Below are 24,536 nucleotides of genomic sequence, written 5' to 3'. Positions count from 1 at the left end.
TAGAAGATTTTGTGGGTATGCGATGGATGGAGCGCTTGAGACAATCCACCACTTGGAAGACACAACCCAGTCTATACCATCAATACCAAAGGAGACAAGTAGCCTTTCTGACTTTCCTACAATCTTGGAGCCTCAGATGGAGGCAATGATTGATGCATTGATATCCATGGATGCCAAGACATCTGATCCGCTAAGAGAGGAAGCATCCATACCATTATATGATGGGTGCCAAGTATCTTGCCTAAAGACACTGATTGTACTCCTAAGTGTGCAAGCAAAATACATGTGGAGTGATGCGACTGTGACTCAATTGTTCAAAGACCTTCTACATATGCTTTGTTGATTTCTTTTCAGTACCATTATTAAAAAAATTGTGTTTTTTAAAGGTATTTTATGATTTCTTTTTAGGATGCTAAAGTATTATATATTACCACTTGGAAATACCATGCACAAGTCTCGTGATGATGCATGACATGTTTTATGGAAGCTCAGCATGGACTACAATAGCATCCATGCATGTGTCAATGATTGCATGCTGTTTCGAGGAGAGTACGAGACTATGGAGACATGTCCAAAGTGTGGTGCTCACAGGTATCGACAAGTATCGACACTTTTCACTTATCCCCCCATATACGTCACATGTTTCATACATCGGACATGGGGAGCTTGACAATGTGGCATGTGCAAAATAGATCCATAGATGGAGTCCAACGAATATCTACAGATTTATGCACATGGAGTCACATTGACTCTACCTTTCTAGGCTTTGCACAAGAGCCAAGGAATCTTCAGCTTGGTCTTGCTATGGATGGCATGAATCCTTTCAGTCTCCGCTCAACTTCTTACAGTGTGTGCCTTGTAGTCCTTCTTAACTACAACATCATGCTATGTAGTCCAACGAATATCTATGGATTTATGCACATGGAGCCACATTGACTCTACCTTTCTAGGCTTTGCACAAGAGCCAAGGAATCTTCAGCTCTGTCTTGCTATGGATGGCATGAATCCTTTCAGTCTCCGCTCAACTTCTTACAGTGTGTGCCTTGTAGTCCTTCTTAACTACAACATCATGCTATGTAGTCCAACGAATATCTACGGATTTATGCACATGGAGCCACATTGACTCTACCTTTCTAGGCTTTGCACAAGAGCCAAGGAATCTTCAGCTCTGTCTTGCTATGGATGGCTTGAATCCTTTCAATCTTCGCTCAACTTCTTACAGTGTGTGCCTTGTAGTCTTTAACTACAACATCATGCTATGGCTTTGTATGAAGAAAGGACACTTGATCCTTATCTTGCTCATTCTTGGCCACTACAAAGTCAAGAATATGGATGTCTATCTCTGTCCATTAGTCGATGAGCTTAAGATTTTGTGGGAGAAGGGGGTCGTCATGGAAGATATGAGCAAGTGCAATGATCAACGATCTGCCAATATACGAGCCATTCCCATGTGGACCATGCATGACTTTCTAGGATTTGTGGAGTACTCATGTAAGTAGGCTTCCATTCTTGTGGGTTATATTTATCATATCTTGTTCAAGTTTGTGTTCACTAAATAGAGGTGTTGTGATAGGTCTAGTTACCTTAGGTTATCATGCATGTCCATTGTATGGGCCACAATTAGACTCTCGAAGATCATGAACCATTAAGAAGATGGTATATCAAGGACACGTCTCTTTCTTGCATGACAGTCATAAACTGAGGGAACGTTTTCTTGGATGACCTCTAACACTAATGAATTCCCAAATACGGCACAAGTTGAAAATGGTCCACATGGAGTCACATCCAAATGGAATGAAACAATTCTCGAATTTCTACAAGTTGCCGTATTTGACCCACTTCTAGATCAACCACTTGTTGGATCCCATGAATATTTCCAAGAATGTGGGTAGCTTATTATGGGACTACACAGGAAAGAGAGACACAATAGGGGCATGAATGGATTTGAAGGAGGTAGGCAAGATGGAGGTGCTTTTGGCCATGCTCGAGGATGTTGAGTGCTGATGGTCGCTTGCAACTACCTTGCGCTCCTTGGGTTTTTTCCACTAAAGAAAAGTGCATTGTGAAGCAAAATATTAGGTCTATCCGCACTCCAATGAATATGATGCATTCTCTCAGATCTTCTTTTTCTAAAGATGACCAACTTTTTGGCGTAAGTGGCCTATGTATTTTTATATTTGGAGTCTAGTTGATGTTCGTAGTGCTTCTTTATTTGTGGCAGTTTATACTACCAATCGCGATCGTAGGATGCCTTACTCTAGATTATCAAGAATCGCGTGGTGGGGGGACTTGATCAAGATGCTACGCCGAACACACACAGAATGCACAAGGAGAAGCTCACTCAAGAGACAAGAAGAGAGATGGAGGCCAAACCATTTTTTTGCTGGTTTCTTCTTCTTCTTCCACACACTTTACAATGTACACAAAGTATAGATAAGATACAACATAAATGAATGTGGCCTACTAAGTCAAACAATGCATAACCGACTACACTAGTCGACTGGCGCTATAACTATGCCAGCTGTAAATAGGTGTAACAACCTGAATATAATAAGTAATGAGTCAGTGGCCATGTGAGAGTCATAATGACCACCAACGTACTAAGCGTAGACGTGTGGACCCATCTAACCAGGCGGTCCATCATTAATGTCCGCATGTGTTGAGCTTGTAATCTCAACACTCTCCCTTAAGCTCAATTGTATCTCTGCAACTCCAAGTAAGCTTCGAAACTTTTGAAGCTTCTCTATACCCAATGCCTTCGTGAAGATGTCAGCTATTTGATCCTGTGTGTTGACATACACCAAGTCAATCTCACCTACTAGTACCTTCTCTCTCACAAAGTGATAGTGTATCTCAATATGTTTTGTCCTGGCATGGAACATAGGGTTCCTAGCCAAATGTATACTACTCATGTTATCACAATAAATGACAACTAGACCTTCCACTTGCACATCTAAATCAGCCAATAACTTTTGCAGCCATACTACCTCACATGCTGCAACAGCAGCACCTCTATACTTAGCCTTTGTACTTGAGAAAGCAACTGTAGATTGCTTTTTACTGCTCCAAGTAACTGCTGCACTACCAAGAGAGAACATGTATCCGCTGGTAGATCTTCTATCAGACATACTATCAGCCCAATATGCATTTATGTATCCAAACACCTGTACATTTGTACCTGCCTCATAGAAAAGTCCATAATGTAATGTGGACTTCACATATCTCAACATGCGTCTGACTACATCCAAATGTGGCTTTCTAGGTACTTGTATAAACTGACTCACAAGACCAACAATGTAGCTCAAGACTGGCCTTGTAATGGTCATGTAGATCAAACTCCCCACTATCCTCCTGAACATAGTAGGATCTTCTATCTCATCCCCAACATCAGCACTCAACTTTACATTATGCTCCAACGGGACTGAAAGTGGTTTGCATGCTGTCATACAATAATTGGACAACATATCCAAGCCATACTGTCTTTGGGACAGCCATATACCATCATCACATATGATCACCTCAATGCCAAGGAAGTACCTTAGCTCACCTAAATCCTTCATCTCAAAGTTCTTTTTCAAAAAGTCCTTGACTTCAGCAATCCCACTATCACTATCACCTGTAATAATCAAGTCATCCACATAGATGACTATGATGACCAAACTTGCATCTCCCTTTCTCACATAAAGTGAGTGATTAGCATCAGAAACATAAAAGCCAATATTGACAAGATACTCTCTGATCTTGTCATACCATGCTCTAGGTGCTTGCTTGAACCCATAGAGCGCCTTCTTCAACCTGCACACATACGTGGGATGCTCTAAATCTTCATAACCTGTTGGCTGACCCATATACACTTCTTCCTGGAAATCACCATGCAAGAAGGCATTCTTCACATCCATTTGCTGCAACCTCTAACCTTTGGCTACTACCAAAGCAATCACACATCTGACAGTTGCCATCCTAGCAACTGGACTGAAGGTTTCTTCATAATCTATGCCATATATCTGGGCATAGCCTTTTGCAACCAGCCTAGCTTTGTACCTACTAATAGAACCATCTACATTGTGCTTAATCTTATAAACCCACTTACATCCAATCGCTTTCTTGCCCTTCAGCAATGATACTAGATCCCAAGTCTTATTGGCCTCTAATGCAGCCATCTCCTCATCCATTGCTGCATCCCAATGAGTATAACCAACAGCATCCTCAAAACAAGTAGGCTCAACATCCTCAACTAGTTTCACCATATAAGCATAATGGTGAGCTGCATAACCTTCGAAACCAAATCTTTTAAGAGGGTATCTGACCCTGCTAGATCTGCGTACCACCGAATCTTTCAATGGAGCCTTTACATTACTATGACCTCTTTGTACACCTGCCTGGTGTCTTGACAGAAGGAATACCAAGCTCATCATCCAAGCTCTGAGCCACTGGAGTCTCCATCAAAAACTGCATCAATGCCATCTAATACTTTATTCTTTCCTTTTTCTTTACTTGTAGTGCTACTAGATGTACCTAAAGATGTAGAGCTATTCCTTAGTCTCCCAGACCAAGGACTACCAGATGATGTCTCTGGTCCACTAAGAGTCCATGATTCTTGCTTTTCAGCCTACACATGAGTGTCATGATCATCATCATCATCATCCAATGCATCACCACTAGATGCATACCAACTGCTCATTTCATCAAAGATGACATCCCTGCTCACTCTTAACTTACATGTGATAGGGTTATAACAGTGATACCCTTTCTGCTCTAAAGAGTATCCAATAAAGACACATTTTTCTGCCTTTGGATCAAGCTTCTTCCATAATTCATCTAGCACATGAATATACGCAACACAGCCAAATACCTTCAAGTGCAATACATCAGGCTTCTTGTCGGTAAAGCATTCTTTAGGAGTCATCCCATGAACTACATCTATGGGAGTTCTGTTCATAATATAAAAAATAGTATGAACAGTCTTAGACAAAAATGCTTAGGCATATTCTTTTCAGCCATCAAGGCACGTGCAACTTCTGCAATATGCCTGTTTTTCCTTTCTGCAATCCCATTTTTCTATGGGGTATACCTGCATGTGAATTGTCTCTTTATCCCATGAGACCTCAGAAAATCACTGAACTCATTCGAGAGGTACTCTCCCCCTCCATCTGACCTCAAGCACTTTACTCTCAAGCCTGTTTCTCTTTCAACTGCAGCCTTGAAAGTTCTAAAGTGCTCAAACGCTTCACTCTTTTCCTTCATAAAATATACCCACATCTTTCTAGAACAATCATCAATGGATGTGACAAAGTATGAACTGCCTCCAAGAGATACATTTTGTGTAGGCCCCCAAATGTCTGTATGCACAACATCAAGGATATTTCTGCTTATATCTCTGTCATGTGAAAAGGGTTGTCTTGCGCCTACTTACCAAACTGACATGCTTTGCATACCTTATGAAATTCTGCAACTTTAAATGTAGGCAAACCTGTAACCAACCCTTTGGATTTCATTAATTTCAGCCTTTGTACATTTGCATGTCCAGTGCATTTGTGCCAAATTTCAATATCTGCAACAACACCTTTTCCTTTAGCATACATAGCAGCATTCATAGTAGGAATTCCAACATCCAGAGTAAACATACGTCCAACTCTACTTCCCTTTGAAACTAACCTACATTTGTTATTGAAGTTTTCTACAAAGCAGCCCTTTGCATTAAATCTGACTTGCCTCCCTTGCTCTACCATCTGACCGACTGACACCAATTTCTTTATAATAGATGGCGCATATAATACATCTGAAAGACTCTTTGTCTTACCATCATGCAAGGACAAGGGAACTTTTCCAATATGTGAAATTGGGTGGCATGAATCATCACCCGTCTGCACATAACCTGCATTTTGCAAATCTTGCATCTCTCCAAACCATTCTACATGGCTGGTCATATGGTTGGATGCACTTGAATCAACATACCAAACATAATCATGTGTTCCCTTTCCTGTAACAACATTCAGCATATGCTGCATAAAAAACAAACGTTTATTTTTGTCTTCATTTTGTCGTGAAGACGATGCATAGTTTCCTTGTTACAACTTACCACTGCGAATATCATCTTTCTTAGCATAACATTGGGCTACAATATGACCTGTTTTGCCACAGTAGTGACACACAATACCAGAGTTCTTAGAACCTATGTTTTGCCATCCACCTCTTCCTCTAAAACTCCCCCTATCTCTAAAGTTACCACACCTCTTGAAACTTGCATATTACCAAATTGTTGATTCAATTTGTTTTGCTGATTGTCACTACCACGTCTTATACAACGGCCTCTTGAAGAGAGCCTGCCATGTCCCCTTCCTGAACTGGAGTAGAAAGCTTGGACCTGTTCACCACTTCTTTTAAATGTCTCACTTTGCATGTTGATCTCTTGAGTGATCATAAGGGAGACCAACTCATCGAAATCTAGAAATAGCTTTCTGACATATACGGAAGCTACAAAAGATTTTCAAGCCTTTTCATTGTTAAGTCCATCCAAGGTAGATGACACTAAATCATCATTATCAGACATTGCATCAATCGCTGCCAAGGCTTTTGCAATGCTCCTTACCTTGAGTGCATACTCATTGATAGATATCTTTCCTTTCTTCAATGTATTCAACTCTTTCTTGAGTTGAATCTTTCGTGCCTTTGTATTTATGGAAAACATACTTTCAAGTATGGTCCAAGCTGGATATGAATTCTCTGCATTTTTTATATGTCCCAGCATATTATTTTCAATTACTGCAGACAGCCAATACATGACCTTTTTGTTTTTTTGCATTCCATTCCTTTCGTGCCTTTGTCTCTTCTGCAGTTGGAGGATCACTCACCTCCGGCTCCCTTTCTTCACCTAACACAAATTCTTAGAGGCCTTTTCCAATAAGGAAGTTCGTGACACGGAACTTCCATGAAGGGTAGTTGTTCTTGTTGAGCTTCTCAATGATGGGGTTTCCAATGTTCTCTGCCATTATCACAAAACTAATACCAAACAGCAAGCAAATCTTCTGCAACCCTCGACCTGTAGTGCATAGCAATACACCAAACAGCCTTTTTCACTATCTGCTCACAATACATGCAATCTACAACTAGTTTACATATAAACCTTGTGTTTATTCGCTGGTAAACACCTTTGAACTTACAAATCTGAAATCTGTTACCTGTGCACCTATATACGACAGACACATCTAAAATTGTAGGGTATCTTGAACTGCTATCCGCAACCTTGTCGCTCTAAAACGGGACTTGAAATGACCTCAGATGGCCAAAATAGCAGCGGATAAGCCCTGAAGGGCTTATGTTCTTAAAACAACTAAGATCACCTAATAATCTTCTAGCATTGGTCTTTAAGAGTCATGATTTGCATAAAAACACTCAAATCAAAGCAAACTCATGTCACAATTGGCTCAAAGAGAGTGAGAAACAAGGGGCAATTTAGCATGTTAACCCCTCTAATCATAAGGCACAGTCTCACTCCAATATCCTAAAATGATACAAAGTTAGGGTTCTACTAGATTTTCTACTTTTGGTCAATGTGTGACTTCCTAATTAATACAAGTGTGAAGAAAGCTCTCGACCAACCTAGACCATCTAGACTTAGGATAAACTTCTTTGGGGTTTTGTCCTCTTGCTTTTCTTTTAAGATTGAATTCTTTAGCTTTCTAATTTTCTATCGCATTTATGTCAACACATAAAGCATCTTTCTCGATGAACCTTTAAACACTAGTTTTGTTCATGTAAATTAGTTCACAACACTTAAATGATATAAGACATGTTGGTATAGCAAGTTCAACACATGGGGCATTGATGATGGACCGCCTAGCTAGATGGGCCTACACATTACACTTAGCACATCATTGGTCATTATGATTCTCACATGGCCATTGACTTATCACTTATTATATTTAGTTTGTAACACCTACCTATAGCTAGCATAGTTATAGCACGAATCGATTAGTATGATTAATTATGTATTTTTTGACTTAGTAGGCCACTTTCATTTATGTTGTATCTTATCTATACTTTGTGTACATTGTATTATGTGAGAGGTAGAAAAAGAAAAAAACTAGCAAGAAAATGTTTTGGCTGCCATTTCTCTTCTTATGTTCTTAAGTGAGCTTTCTCTTGTGTGTATGGTTTGTTCAATATTGTAACTCAAGCAAGTCCTCCCATCATGAGATTCTTGACATGGTATCAGAGCACTACCACTGAGAGAGGTTGGATTTAAAGGATGAAGTGAAGGAGAAGAAGCAATTATTTGAGCAAGTAAGGAGCAAGAAAGAAGCTCTCCCATTCTTCCACTCTTTCTCTTGGATAATGCTTATGGAGGCACCAAAAGCAAGGTAGAGCAAACATCTTAGGTTACTGTGAGATTTGGTGTACAAGAAAATCATTGCATATTCTATAAATAAGTCCTTTAGAGATTGCCTACTAGTTTTTTGGCCATTTGAGACTATTTTGGGCTCTATTTTAGATACACAAGGTTACAAATAGCAGTTTTAGAGCATATTGCAATTTCAACAGTGTCGAGTAAAAGTGAGTGCACATGTTATTGATTTCAAATCTTTAAGTTCTGATAAGTTTTACTTGTAAGAAGGTTGCACATTATATGGACTACTAATTGAGTAGTTAATGAAAAAGACTTCTTGGTCTATTGTTGTTCTAAAGGTTGTAGACTACTTGCTTCCTGTTTTGTATTACTTTTGTGATAATAGTAGAGAACAATGAAAACCCCATCATTAATAGTATAGACAAAAACAATTACCCATCATGGAAGTTCCTTCTGAGACCAACTTTCTTATTGGAAAAGGCAATTACAAGTTTGTTTCAACAAGTGAAGAAAAGAAGCCACAGCTGAGTAATCCTGTGACTGTAAATGAATTAAAGACATGGAAAGAATGGAATGCAAAGGATAAAAAGGTGATGTATTGGTTATCTGCAATCATTGATAATAATATAGTGAGGCATATAAAAAATACACAAACTTTATATGTAACTTGGATAATTTTTTAGAACATGTTTTCAATAAATACAAAAAATGGAAGATTCAACTCAAGTAAGAGCGATACTTTGAAGAAAGAAAAAATTTCTATCAATGAGTATGTTTTGAAGGCGAGGAGTATTGCAAATGGTTTGGTAGAGATTGTTGAGATGACAAGCTCAACACATGCGGACATTGATTATGGATCGCCTGGTTAGATGGGTCCACACATCTACACTTAGCACGTCGGTGGTCATTATGACTCACACATGGCCACTGACTTATTACTTATTATATTCAGGTTGTTACACCTATTTACAGCTAGCATAGTTATAGCGCTAGTCGACTAGTGTAGTCGGTTATGCATTGTTTGACTTAGTAGGCCACTTTCCTTTATGTTGTATCTTATCTATACTTTGTGTACATTGTAAAGAGTGTGGGAGAAGAAGAAAAAAACCAACAAGAAAATGTTTTGGCCTCCATCTCTCTTCTTGTCTCTTGAGTGAGCTTCTCCTTGTGCATTCTGTGTGTGTGTTCGGCACAACATCTTGAGCAAGTCCCCCCACCATGAGATTCTTGACATGGTATCAGAGCCGCGCCACTGAGAGAGGCTGATTTCAAAGGCTGAAGCGAAGGAGAAGAAGCAAGGTTCGAGCAAGCAAGCCACGGGTAAGAAGCTCTCCCATTCTTCCACTCTCTCTCTTGGATAGTGCCTGTGGAGGCACTGGAAGCAGGGTCGAGCAAAAATCTCAGATTGCAGTGAGGTTTGGTGTGCGCGAAGAGCGCTGTGTATTCTGCAGAAAAGCCATTTGGGTCTTATCCGTAGTTATTTTGGGCATTTGAGGCCATTTCAAGCCCCGTTTTAGAGCTACAAGGTTGCGGACAACAGTTTCAGGGTACAATGTGACTTCGACTATATTGACCGAAAGTGGGTACACAAGTTACAGATTTCAGATCTGTAAGTTCAAAGGTGTTTACCAGCGAGTGAACACAAGGTTTATCTGCAAACTGGTTGCAGATTGCATGTATTGTTGAGCAGACAGTGAAAAAGATTGTCTGGTGTATTGCTGTGTACTACAGGTCGAGGGTTGCAGAAAATTTGCTTGCTGTTGGTATTAATTTTGTGATAATGGCAGAGAACAGTGGAAGCCCCATCATTGAGAAGCTCGACAAGAACAACTACCCTTCATGGAAGTTTCGTGTCACGAACTTCCTTATTGGAAAAGGTCTCTACGAGTTTGTTTCAGGTGAAGAAAAGGAGCCGGAGGTGAGTGATCCTCCAACTGCAGAAGAGACAAAGGCACGGAAGGAATGGAATGCAAAAGATAAAAAGGTCATGTATTGATTGTCTGCAGTAATTGACAATAATATGGTGGGACATATTAGAAATGCAGAGAATTCATATGTAGCTTGGACCATACTTGAAAGTATGTTTTCTGTAAATACAAAGGCACGAAAGATTCAACTCAAGCAACATTTGAATACATTGAAGAAAGGGAAGATGTCTATCAATGAGTATGCACTGAAGGTAAGGAGCATTGCAAATGCATTGGCAGCGATTGATGCAAAGCCTGATGACGATGATTTGGTGTCGTCTATCTTGGGTGGACTTAACAATGAAAAGGCTTGGAAGTCTTTTGTAACTTCCGTATATGTCAGAAAGCCATTTTCAGATTTCGATGAGTTGGTCTCCCTTATGATCACTGAAGAGATCAACATGCAGAGTGAGACATCTGAAAGAAGTGGTGAACAGGTCCACGATTTCTACTTCAGTTTAGGAAAGGGATGTGGTAGGTTCTCTTCAAGAGGCCGTGGTACAGGACGTGGTAGTGACAACCAGCAAAACAGATTGAATCAACAATTTGGCAATATGTAGGTTTCAAGAGGTCGTGGTAACTTTAGAGGCAGGGGGAGCTTTAGAGAAAGAGGTGGATGGCAGAACACAGGTTCTAAAAACTCTGGTATTGTGTGCCACTACTGTGGCAAAACAGGTCATATCGCAGCCCAATGTTATGCTAAGAAAGATTATATCCGCAGTGGTAAGTTGCAGTAAGGAAACTATGCATCGTCTTCACGACAGAATGAAGATTAAAATGAACGTCTATTTGTTATGCAGCATATGCTAAATGCTGTTACAGGAAAGGGAACACATGATGATGTTTGGTATGTTGATTCAGGTGCATCCAATCATATGACCAGCCATGCAGAATGGTTTGGAGAGATGCAGAATTTGCAAAATGCAGGTTATGTGCAGACGGGTGATGATTCATGCCACCCAATTTCACACATTGGAAAAGTTCCCTTGTCCTTGCATGATGGTTAGACAAAGAGTCTTTCAGATGTATTACATATGCTATCTATTACAAAGAACTTGGTGTCAGTGGGTCAAATGGTAGAGCAAGGGTTGCAAGTCAGATTTAATGCAAAGGGCTGCTTTGTAGAAGACTTCAATGACAAGTGCAGGTTAGTTGCAAAGGGAAGTAGAGTTGGACGTATGTTTACTCTGGATGCTGGAATTCCTACTATGAATGTTGCTATGTATGCTAAAGAAAAAGGTATTGTTGTAGACATTGAAATTTGGCACAAACGCATTGGACATGCAAATGTACAAAGGCTGAAATTAATGCAGTCCAAAGGGTTGGTTACAGGTTTGCCTACATTTAGAGTTGCAGAATTTCATAAGGTATGCGAAGCATGTCAATTTGGTAAGTAGACAAGACAACCCTTTTCACATGACAGAGATGTCAGCAGAAATATCCTTGATGTTGTGCATACAGACATTTGGGGGCCTGCACAAAATGTATCTCTTGGAGGCAGTTCATACTTTGTCACATTCATTGATGATTGTTCTAGAAAACTGTGGGTATATTTTATGAAGGAAAAGAGTGAAGCGTTTGAGCACTTTAGAACTTTCAAGGCTGCAGTTGAAAGAGAAACAAGCTTGAAAGTAAAGTGCTTGAGGTCAGATGGAGGGGGAGAGTACCTCTCGAATGAGTTCAGTGATTTTCTGAGGTCTCATGGGATAAAGAGACAGTTCACATGCAGGTATACCCCACAACAAAATGAGATTGCAGAAAGGAAAAACAGGCATATTGCAGAAGTTGCACGCACCTTGATGGTTGAAAAGAATATGCCTAAGCATTTTTTGTCTGAGGTTGTTCATACTGCTATTCATATTATGAACAGAACTCCCACAGCTGCAGTTCATGGTATGACCCTCGAAGAATGTTTTGCAGGTAAGAAGCCTGATTTCTCACACTTCAAAGTGTTTGGTTGCATTGCGTATGTTCATGTGCCAGATGAGTTGCAGAAGAAACTGGATCCAAAGGCTGAAAAGTGTGTCTTTATTGGATACTCTTTAGAGCAGAAAGGGTATCGCTGTTATAACCCTGTCACATGTAAGTTCAGAGTGAGCAGGGATGTCATCTTTGATGAAATGAGTAGTTGGTATGCATCTAGTGGTGATGCATTGGTTGATGATGATGATCATGACACTCATGTGCAGGCTGAAAAGCAAGAATCACGAACTCTTAGTGGACCAGAGACATCATCTGGTAGTCCTTGGTCTAGGAGACTAAGGAGTACCTCTACATCTTCAAGTGCATCTAGCAGCACTACAGGTAAAGACAAAGGAAAGAATAAAGTGTCAGATGGCATTGATGCAATTCTTGATGGAGACTCTAGTGGCTCAGAGAGCTTGGATGATGAGCTTGGCATTCCTTCAGTGAGGACTCGAGGTGTGCAGAGAGCATGCGTCAATGCAAAGACTCCATTGAGTGATCCAGTGGTACGCAGGTCTAGCAGGGTGAGATACCCTATTAAAAGATTTGGTTTTGAAGGTTATGCTCAGATGGTGAAACTAGTTGAGGATGTTGAGCCCACTTGTTTTGAGGATGCTGTTGGTCATACTCATTGGGATGCAGCAATGGATGAGGAGATGCCTGCATTAGAGGCCAATAAGACTTCGGATCTAGTATCATTGACGAAGGGCAAGAAATCCATTGGATGTAAGTGGTTTTATAAGATTAAGCACAATGCAGATGGCTCTATTAGTAGGTATAAAGCTAGGCTGGTTGCAAAAGGCTATGCCCAGACACATGGCATAGATTATGATGAAACCTTCAGTCCAGTTGCTAGGATGGCAACTGTCAGATGTGTGATTGCTTTGGCAGCAGCCAAAGGTTGGAGGTTGCAGCAAATGGATGTGAAGAATGCCTTCTTGCATGGTGATTTGCAGGAAGAAGTGTATATGGATCAGCCAGCAGGGTATGAAGATCTAAAGCATCCCACGTATGTGTGCAGGTTGAAGAAGGCGCTCTATGGGCTCAAGCAAGCACCTAGAGCATGGTCTGACAAGATCAGAGAGTATCTTGTCAATATTGGCTTTTATGTTTCTGATGATGATCACTCACTTTATGTGAGAAAGGGAGATGCAGGTTTGGTCATCATAGCCATCTATGTGGATGACTTGATTATTACAGGTGATAGTGATTGTGGGATTGCTGAAGTTAAGGATTCTTTGAAGAAGAAGTTTGAGATGAAGGATTTAGGTGAGCTAAGATACTTCCTTGGCATTGAGGTGATTAGATGTGATGATGGTATATGGCTGTCCCAAAGACAATATGGCTTGGATATGTTGTCCAAGTATGGTATGACAACATGCAAACCACTTTCAGTCCCATTGGAGCAGAATGTAAAGTTGAGTGCTGATGTTGGGGATGAGATAGAAGACCCTACTATGTTCAGGAGGATAGTGGGGAGTTTGATCTACATGACAATTACAAGGCCAGACTTGAGCTACGCTATTGGTCTTGTGAGTCAGTTTATGCAAGTACCTAGAAAGCCACATTTGGATGTAGTCAGACGCATATTGAGATATGGAAGTCCATATTACATTATGGACTTTTCTATAAGGCAGGTACAGATGTACAGGTGTTTGGATACACAGATGCAGATTGGGCTGGTAGTATGTCTGATAGAAGATCTACCAGCGGATACATGTTCTCTCTTGGTAGTGCAATAGTTTCTTGGAGTAGCAAAAAGCAATCTACAGTTGCTTTGTCGAGTACAGAGGCTGAGTATAGAGGTGCTACTGTTGCAGCATGTGAGGTAGTATGGCTGCAAAAGTTATTGGCTGATTTAGATGTGCAGGTGAAAGGTCCAATTATCATTTATTGTGACACCATGAGCAGTATACAGTTGGCTAGAAACCCTGTGTTCCATGCCAGGACAAAATATATTGAGGTACACTACCACTTTGTGAGAGAGAAGGTACTAGCAGGAGAGATTGACTTGGTGTATATCAGCACACAGGATCAGATAGCTAACATCTTCACGAAGGCATTGGGTACAGAGAAGCTTCAAAAGTTTCGAAGCTTACTTGGAGTTGCAGAGATGCAGTTGAGCTTGAGGGGGAGTGTTGAGATGACAAGCTCAACACATGCGGACATTGATGATGGATCGCCTGGTTAGATGGGTCCACACATCTACACTTAGCACATCGGTGGTCATTATGACTCACACATGGCCACTGACTTATTACTTATTATATTCAGGTTGTTACACCTATTTACAGCTGGCATAGTTATAGCACCAGTCGACTAGTGTAGTCGATTATGCATTGTTTGACTTAGTAGGCCACTTTCCTTTATGTTGTATCTTATCTATACTTTGTGTACATTGTAAAGAGTGTGGAAGAAGAAGAAAAAAACCAGCAAGAAAACATTTTGGCCTCCATCTCTCTTCTTGTCTCTTGAGTGAGCTTCTCCTTGTGCATTTTGTGTGTGTGTTCGGCGCAGCATCTTGAGCAAGTCCCCCCACCACGCGATTCTTGACAGAGATTGATACAATGCATAATGATGATGATTTGGTTTCATCTACTTCAAGTGGCCTTAATAATGAGAAGGCCTGAAAATAATTTATCACTTTTAAATATGTACGGAAGCCATTTTTAGATTTTGATGAGTTGGTCTGTCTCATGATCACCGAAGAGATCAATATGGAAGGTGAATCACCTAAAAGGAGTGGTGAATAGGTCCAAGATTTTTACTCAAGTTTAGGAAGGAGATGTGGCACATCCTCTTCAAGAGATCATGGTTGAAACAAGCTAGTGATAATTAGCAAGACAGATTAAATCAATAATTCAATGAAATGTAGGTTTCAAGAGGCTGTGGAAACTTTAGAAACAAGGGAAGATCTAGAGAAAGAGGTGGATGGTAGAATAGAGATTCTAGAGATTCTAGTATTATTTGTCATTATTGTGGAAAAATAGGTCAATGTGCAATCCATTGCTATGCTAAGAAGGACAATATATCTACAATGGTAAATTGCAACAAGAAAATTATGCATTGTCTTCATGACAGAATGAAGACAAAAATGAGCATTTGTATCTTATGCAGCATATGATGAATGTTGTTATAAAAAAGAGAACACATGATGATGTATGGTATGTTGATTGAGGTATTTCTAATCATATGATTAGTCATGTTGGATGATGTAAAGAGATGTAGGATTTACAAAATCTAGGTTATATCAAATGGATGATGATTGATAGGAGCTCAAATATGTGGAAAATATATGGCATGTAAAGTGAATTTCTTGTGTCAAAATGCCATGTAACCTATCCTTTTATGTATTCCAAGATATAAAATGCAAAATGTTTTATGGTCTACCATGTGGATAAAGAGGACTAAGGTTATAAAGTCAAATCTTTTTTATGTACTCAAAATAAATTTTATCAAGAAATATTAATATAGAAGAGTCGAGTGAGAGATGGTTGGAGAGTTGCAACTGAATTTCTCTCTCTTTATCATCTTCCTCGTATGTATCTTTTCCTCTCTCTTTTTAGGGCAGATCTCTTGCTTCTTTCTCTCTGTGTGTTTCTTGCTGTATCCATGGAGGAGGGAGAGAGTGAGGATGAGGAGAGTGCTAATCTTTTGTGTGCCATGTTTGTGGAAGGAAAACATGCTTGAGATTGAATGCCAAGCTTTTCACATAGATTTTTTGGGAGTGTTCTTTGGTCTTCTTGTTGTTCTTGGTGTCTATGGAAGGGGAATTCAATGATTCATGCCACCTTATTTCACACATTGGAAAGGTTTCATTGTTCTTGCATGATGGCCTGACAAAGACTTTGTCATCAAATTTATTACATATTCTATCAATCACAAAGAATTTAGTGTATGTTGCCAAATGGTAGAGCAAGGGTTGCATGTTTAATTTAATGAAAATGATTATTTTGTAGAAAAATTTAATGATAAGTATAGGTTGGACTTCTCAAAAGGTAGTAGGATTGGCTACATATTCACTTTAGATACTAGAATTCTTGTTATAAATATTGTTATGCATAGTAAAGAAAAAGGAGTGATTACAAACATTAAAATATGGCATAAATGTATTGAATATGAAAATATACAAAGACAAAATTAATGCAGTTTTGTTTATAATGCGAGACAACCTTTTTTACATGACATAGATGTGTGCAAAAATATACTTAATATTATGCATATAGAGGATTGGGGACCTACACAAAACATATATCTTTGTGGTAGCAAATACTTTGTCATGTTTATTGATGATTGTTCAAGAAAGCTATGGGTATATTTCATGCAAGAAAAGAGTGATGTATTTGAGCACTTCACAACTTTCAAGGCTGTTGCTAAAATAGAAATAGGCTTGAAAGTTAACTACCTTGGAGATTAGATGCAGGGGAAGAGTACCTCTCTAATGAATTCAATGACTTATTAAGGTCTCATGGAATAAATTGACAATTTACTTGTAGGTATATCCACAATAAAATGGGGTTGCATAAAGAAAAGATAGGCATATTGCAAAAGTTGCATGGACATTGATGAATGAAAATAATATGCCAAAATAATTTTAGTTTGAAGCTATTCATACGATTTTCTATATTATAAACAAAACTCCCATGGTTGCAGTTCATGGGATAACCCCCAAAGAATGCTTTATAGGTAAGAAACTTAATGTGTCACACTTGAAAATGTTTGTCTATATTGCATATGTTCATGTGCCAGATGAGCTACAAAAGAAGCTTGACCCAAAGGATGAAAAATATATCTTTATTACATACTTTTTAGAGCAGAAAGGGTATCATTGTTATAACCCTATCATAGTGAGTTTAGAGTGAGTAGGGATGCTATTTTTTATAAACAACTTACTTTTTTATTCAATTGAAGGTAAGGTTGAGCTCTTCGAGATGAGTTATTATACACTCCATAAGAATTAAAATAGAATATTTTGAAAATACTTTTTTTGTGGCTATATAGAGCTTTCAACAACTTATTAAAGCCCTATTTTAGAAATTTGATAGCCCATAGGACCAATAGCAATTTTTAAAACCCCTTAAGAATCATTGTAGGACTTATGGAGCTATGAGCAAGGTATATGACCTATATGTAGCTTGTATATACCTTGAGAAACTATGCAACACCTATAAATGAGTTAAAAAAATCCCGAAAATGGCCTAAAATGTCTCATGTCACATGTAACCTTGTGTAATCTATTCTCATAAACCCTATATGCTAATCAATAATCACCTTGTTTTTTCTTCACTTAGCTTAAATGTTCAATGCTTCTCTTTTTGTACATATGTGAGGGATAAAGCACATGACAAGCTCCCTGTGCTTTGAATCACCAAGAGATGAGCAAAGTTTTCCTCGGGTCAAGTTGTCATGACCATTTGGGATATTTGATAGTGAGGGAGGGTTACCTCTCTTTTGTCCCACTATTTCCCCTGGTATCCACCTTTTTCTCAGTGCATATATTCCATATGTACCCCACCATGTCCATGATATGAATGTGAAAATGATCATTTAGGTACATGAGTGCCAGCTCTTGTTGAGCTTGACATCTCAATACTCCCCCTCAAGCTCAAATCCATGACTTGTACTCTTGGGGGATGCACCTATAAAAAATTATCTATATAACATGTGTTCAAAGGGTATTAAGAAATACCCTTTCTTTGCATGCTAGAAGGCCATAAAATGACCACTTTTACTTTACTAAACTTATCATTTTTTAAATTATAATTAAAAATCCATTTTGTAAATATAATCCTATATAGTTTACTAAATAAAGTACATTTTCCTTTGAACTCACATGGTATCTTACATGTTCTATAAGGTGGACTCCCCGAGACTCCAAGTAAGCTTAAAAATCATGGAAGCTCTTTTTCTCCTAGGGCCTTAGTGAAGATATTTGCAACTTGCTCCTCTATGCTCACATATATGAGATCAATGTTACCTACCAAGACTAGTTCTCTAATTAAATGGTAATGAAACTCAATGTATTTTATGCATACATGAAATATTGGGTTCCTTGCCAATTGTATGCTACTTGTATTGTCACAAGAAATGACAATTTTCTTATGTATCTATATTTCCAAATCATTGAGTAGCTTTTGTATCTAAGTCTGCTCACATGCTATCATAATACTACCCTTACACTTTGTCTCTATACTCGATAATGCAACATTGGGCTATTTCTTACTTGTCCAAGTCATAGCCCCATGCCCAAGGGAAAATGCATAACCACCCACTGATGGGCATTTCGTCAAATATACTAGCTATGGTAATCTGTGTTAATATAATCAAATTGTAATATATCAAAAATTGAAATTCACACATGAACCCCCTTTAAAGTAATAGGGATAATGAGGTAGCATTTTTTTGAGGATAATGCAAATTTTTTTATTATTCCCCTCCCCAGCCGACTGTTGTGCTGGAAGGGGAGGGGAATAGAAAGGAGTCGGAAGCTCCTTAGTGGGAGCTTGCAAGGGGAAGTATCATGCAAGGCGACACGAGGAGAGGGAGGAATTCCTTCCCTCTCCCTATAAAACCCATCACCATGGGAGCTGGGAGAAGGGAGCCATGAGCTGTGACGCTGCCAGGATTAAACGAGAGAGGGGATTCTGAGAAGGGAAGACTACGCCAGAACTGCCATTAAACGAGATAGGGAGGAGGGTGTGAGATTCGGACATGGCTGTGTGAGAGAGGCCCATCACGACCACCAATTGGCCCTCCTGCGAGCAAGCCGCCGTCGAGACATCCTCTTTCTCCTCCACGTGTTATAAATCCACTTACAAAAGCTTCCAGGAAGCTTCTTGGAATATTCTAAGGGGAGGGATCTAAGCCCCCCTTCCTATACCTTTTATTAACTACCCCCTCCCCCTCCCGGTTTTAATCCTTCTTAAGGGCCTTTCACCCTCCCTCGTGTCCCCTTTTTACACACCCTTCCCCCCCCCCCCCCCCCCCATGCTATAAGCCCCTTTCACCCTTCACCTTTCCCCTTTTACCCTTTCACCCCTGGTTTTTTTTTAAAAAAATCCTCCTAAGCCTTTTTCACCCCCCCTTGTGTTACCCTTTATCTTTCCCCCCCTGGGTTTTAAACCCCTAAGCCTTTTTCACCCCCATGTCCACACACCCTTTTCCCCTCGTGTCCTAAAGCCCCTCCAAGACCCCCTTCCTATACCTTTCACCCCCATGCCCAAAAATCTTCCAAGGCCTCTTCTTATGCCTTTTGGAACCACACACACACATACCCTTTTTCCCCCCGTGTATATACCCCTATAGGGCATTTTCTTCAAATAGCATTATGCATTGAAACAAATTATGAGAAAGATTATTTACCCACTAAAGTAGTATACTTCGGTTAAGCCTAGAAGGTATAAAACTGCATCTTGCACTATTAACCTCGATTCTTTTTACAACAAATCATCATGGAAGGTGTGAATCATGAAAAGTTTCTTACAATGCTTAAACTCTAGAAAGTTATCATTGCTAACTGCATAACTTAGCAAGGGAAAGATTGCTTATTTGGCATGAGTTTTTTTCGCAAGGAAAAATGAAGATTAATTGAATTTACCTAACCTTAAATCGATAAAGTTTAGGATTGAAAAATAAATTGACACATAGATAACAAATCATGCGAAGGTGATCTTGATATTACTCTCTAAAGTTAACCAAATTAATATAGACTTAGAAATACATATGCCGCGAAATATTCATTGGAATGAATTAAAATCCAGAAATGTTTATACCTTAAATACTTGCCCACATTCCCTGATTGTAGGGTCAGCAAATTGTAAATGTAAAAGAAATTAGGGTTTGTCCCTGAGTTTCTTAAAAGAAAATAATAAAGCTAGGAAACCCTAGGTCTGACAAACATCAGCTTAAAGAAACTGAAACGGATTGTTTCGTAACCCCATTATGGCATAGTACGATGCAGGACTTGCGCGGCAAGTACGAAGTCATATGGTTTTGTGATTGATTCACAAGAAGAAAGGCTAAATTCCTGCAACAAGGATGGCGGATCCTTACGCAAGTTATCTTGCAAGAGGATGTATACTTTGGTATCCTTCTAAGTAAGGAAGGTTAAAAATCGGAAACTAAAGTATCCAATGAACTTTAGGGTTTGACCAAGATGGGTTAATAGGGTACGCCCTAACCCAGAATATAAGGGATCTTGCCAAGTTGCAAGACACCCTAGATTGAGTGCTACATGCATTTGAAAAGAAAGATTCCTTCCTTAGCAGTTTGCCAAACAACAAAATCTATCAATGGAAATGTTTGTGCTTGCTAGAGATTTTAGAGCACTGTTTGACTTGTTTGACCAATGAATTACAAAATAAATAAGTATCTATACTTCAGATTGAAGGCCTGAAGGGAGTAGTAGCTTCAGTTACCCCCGACTGCCTGCCTGACCATAACCAAGGGGGTTGTTGACCACGCCAGGAACATGGACCGAACCCGCCGCGAGAGGTCTCTCCGTTGAGCGCTACTTGGAGTAGGAGGATGCTTGGTGTGCCAGGGGGGGCTCTAGCCATAAATCCCTAACCTTCTGGGTCCTGTGCAAGAGGCTAACGTGACTCAGGATTGGAACTTGAGGCCTGCATACTAGTCTACGGGCGGAAACTTGAAATAGTGATGCCTGTTGATTGCTGGATAGCCTGCAGGCAGATTGTGGATAAGCCTACGGGCAGAACTTTTGTATTTCAAAGATAAATATGATGATCTGTTAATAAAGAACTTGTCTGAGATTGTTTTTCTATGTCAAGTGATAAGTTTACGTGAAGAAACCAGTGCTTAACGGGTTAATTAAAGAAGCTGATTGTTACATGTCCAACTAATGTGTTATTTAATTACATAATAAAAATAACCCGAGGAAAGTGCGGAGGATGGGCCATAGGTTCGTCCTATGGATGGGTGGTCTCGATTGGCCCAGAACTTTTCTCAAATCACGAGGAACGGTAGGATGATCGTCAAAAGACACGAATAACAAAAGCATTGACCTAGAGTTATGTCTTAACCCGATTTACGTTGTTTTAGGGGAACGGAATGGGACTATGCCTTATGCAGAGATGTGCTTGAGTGGCCAATACCAGTATCCGTCAAAGAGATACGTAGCTTTCTTGGATTGACAGGATGGTATAGGGTCTTCATAAAAAACTATGCTTTGATTGTAGCACCTCTGACGGACTTACTAAGGAAGCAAACTTCCATTGCATGGTCAACTCCCGAACAAAATAGCTTTGACAAATTGAAGAAAAGTTTGGTATCAGCACCTATTCTAAAACTTTGAGACCTCAATAAGGAGTTCGAGGTAGTAACTGATGCTAGCATTCTTGCCTTGGGGTGTGTACTTATGTAGGAAGGTCATCCAGTAGCATACTCTTCAAGGAAATTGAAGAGTCATGAAAAGAATTATGCTACGCATGATCTAGAATTACTAGCTGTCATCCATGCCCTAAAGCTTTGGAGACACTACCTGTTGGGTAACAAGTTTACTCTAGTAACTGACCATAAAAGTCTCAAATGGATCTTTACCCAGAACGAGCTCAACATGAGGCAACGTCAGTGGATTGAAGTGTTGGAGGAATATGACTTTGAAATCAAGTACCCACCAGGGAAAGAGAATGTAGTTGCCGATGCACTTAGTCGCAAGGCATTTCTAAATTCCCTAATCTTGCAGAATCCATCAACGGCCAGATCTCTAGCTACAAAAGTATCTATGCCAAACAACCCTATACTTGAGTTAGCTAGAGAGGAAGCATGCCATGATTTGGCTTACCAATCAATGCTAAAGGAGATCTCTATCAAGGATCAGAATCAAAAGTTGCAGGCTAAGTATCAGGAATTTTCCATTAATAGTGGACTTGTCTACTATAGAACAAGGCTGTGTATACCAGCAAGCCAGTCGCTTAAGCAGAAGATATTGTGGGAAGCTCACGATTCTCCTTTCGTAGGACATCCTGGCTATGCTAAAACTCTTAATGCAGTTAGGAAGAGCTACCATTGGAAGAGCCTCAAAGGTAACGTTCTCAAATATGTCACTGAGTGTTTGTCTTGCCAACATATCAAAGCCGAACATATCATGATGCCAGGGAAACTGCAACCGCTTGACATTCCCCAAATGAAATGGGAATTTATCAGTATGGATTTTGTTGTAGGCCTACCCCAAGTCCAGGGAGGATACAACTCCATCATGGTTGTGGTTGACATGCTTACTAAGGTTGCACATCTTATTTCAGTAAAGAAAAACTATAAAGCCTCAGACATTGCAAGATTATTTATCAAGGAGATATTCAAGCTATATGGTTTACCCAGAAGAATCATTAGTGACCGTGATTCCCTCTTCACATCACACTTCTGGAGAGCTATCTTTGAAGCTACTGGGACTCAACTCTGTTTTAGCATTGCCTACCATCCCCAAACGGATGGCCAAACAGAGTGAGTAAATCAAGTCATCGAGGATATGCTTAGGGCATATTGCTGTTGAGAGCCGAAGAGGTGGATTCAATACTTGCCTTTTGTAGAATTTGCATACAATGTTTCTTACCAGCAGAGCATTCAGATTACTCCTTTCCAAGCATTGTATGGTCATGACTGTCGAAGTCCCCTAAACTTTTCTGATCCAACCTTAAGGGTTGAAGCTTCAAGACAAATGTTAGAAGAGATGGATGCCCAAATAAAGTCAATAAGACAGGAAATACAAGTGGCCAAGGATAGACAGAAGGCATACGTGGATTTGAAGCGTCAAGAAAGGGTCTTCGAAGAAGGAGACATGGTCTTCATTCGCGTATGCCCTAAAAAGAGTTCTCTATCCTTATGAGATTGCAAGAAGCTAAGTCCAAGGTATTGTGGACCATATAAGATCCTCAAATTCCTAGGACCTAATGCTTATAAACTGCAACTCCCGGAGAACCTAAAGGTTCACAATGTATTCCATATCAGCCTATTAAAGAAGTATGTACCTAATCCTAACCATGTGCTTGATGACCAACAAATTGTAATGCCTAGTCAAGGAGTCCTTGAACTAAGGCCTGATAGGATCTTAGATGTTAGGGAGAGACAATTAAGATCCAAAACCTTGAGAGAATGCCTCATCCAGTGGAAAGATTATCCCGAAGAGGATGCCACTTGGGTAGATGGAGGTACTCTCAACCATCAATACCCCTAGTTTATCTCGAGATGAGGACATCTCGATTCCTCTAAGGGGGAGAGAATGTAATATATCAAAAATTGAAATTCACACATGAACCCCCTTTTAAGTAATAGGGATAATGAGGTAGCATTTTTTTGAGGATAATGCAAATATTTTTATTATACCCCTCCCCAGCCGACTGTTGTGCTGGAAGGGGAGGGGAATAGAAAGGAGTCGGAAGCTCCTTGGTGGGAGCTTGCAAGGGGAAGTATCATGCAGGGCGACATGAGGGGAGGGAGGAATTCCTTCCCTCTCCCTATAAAACCCATCGCCATGGGACCTGGGAGGAGGGAGCCATGAGCCGTGACGCCGTCAGGATTAAACGAGAGAGGGGATTCTGAGGAGGGAAGACTATGCCAGAACTGCCATTAAACGAGATAGGGAGGAGGGTGTGAGATTCGGACGTGGCCGTGTGAGAGAGGGATAGTTGGGGGGAGCGTAACACCGCCGCGCCGTGAGGGAGGAGCGCCGTCGAGACCCATCATGGCCACCAATCGGCCCTGCCGCCAGCAAGCCGCTGTCGAGACATCCTCTTTCTCCTCCACGTGTTACAAACCCACTTACAGAAGCTTCCAGGAAGCTTCTTGGAAGCTTCTAAGGGGAGGGATCTAAGCCCCCCTTCCTATACCTTTTATTAACTACCCCCTTCCCAGTTTTAATCCTTCTTAAGGGCGTTTCACCCTCCCTCCTGTCCCCTCCTCCCCCTGGTGCTATAAGCCCCTTTCACCCTTCACCTTTCCCCTTTTACCCTTTCACCCCCGGGTTTGTGTTACCCTTTATCTTTCCCCCCCTAGGTTTTAAACCCCTAAGCCTTTTTCACCCCCGTGTCCACACACCCTTCCCTCCCTCCCCCCCCCCCCCCCCCCCCCCCCTGTGTCCTAAAGCCCCTCCAAGTCCCCCTTCCTATACCTTTCACCCCCATGCCCAAAAATCTCCCAAGGCCTCTTCTTATGCCTTTTGGAACCACACACACACACACACCCTTTTTCCCCCGTGTATATACCCCTATAGGGCCTTTTCTTTAGGCTTTGTAAACCTTTCC

This window comes from Lygodium microphyllum, chromosome 3 (assembly GCF_053477565.2).
Source record: "Lygodium microphyllum isolate KBCC chromosome 3, Lygodium_microphyllum_v1.1.10, whole genome shotgun sequence".
Lineage (NCBI taxonomy): Eukaryota > Viridiplantae > Streptophyta > Polypodiopsida > Schizaeales > Lygodiaceae > Lygodium > Lygodium microphyllum.
Note: the sequence above shows the minus strand (reverse complement) of the source record.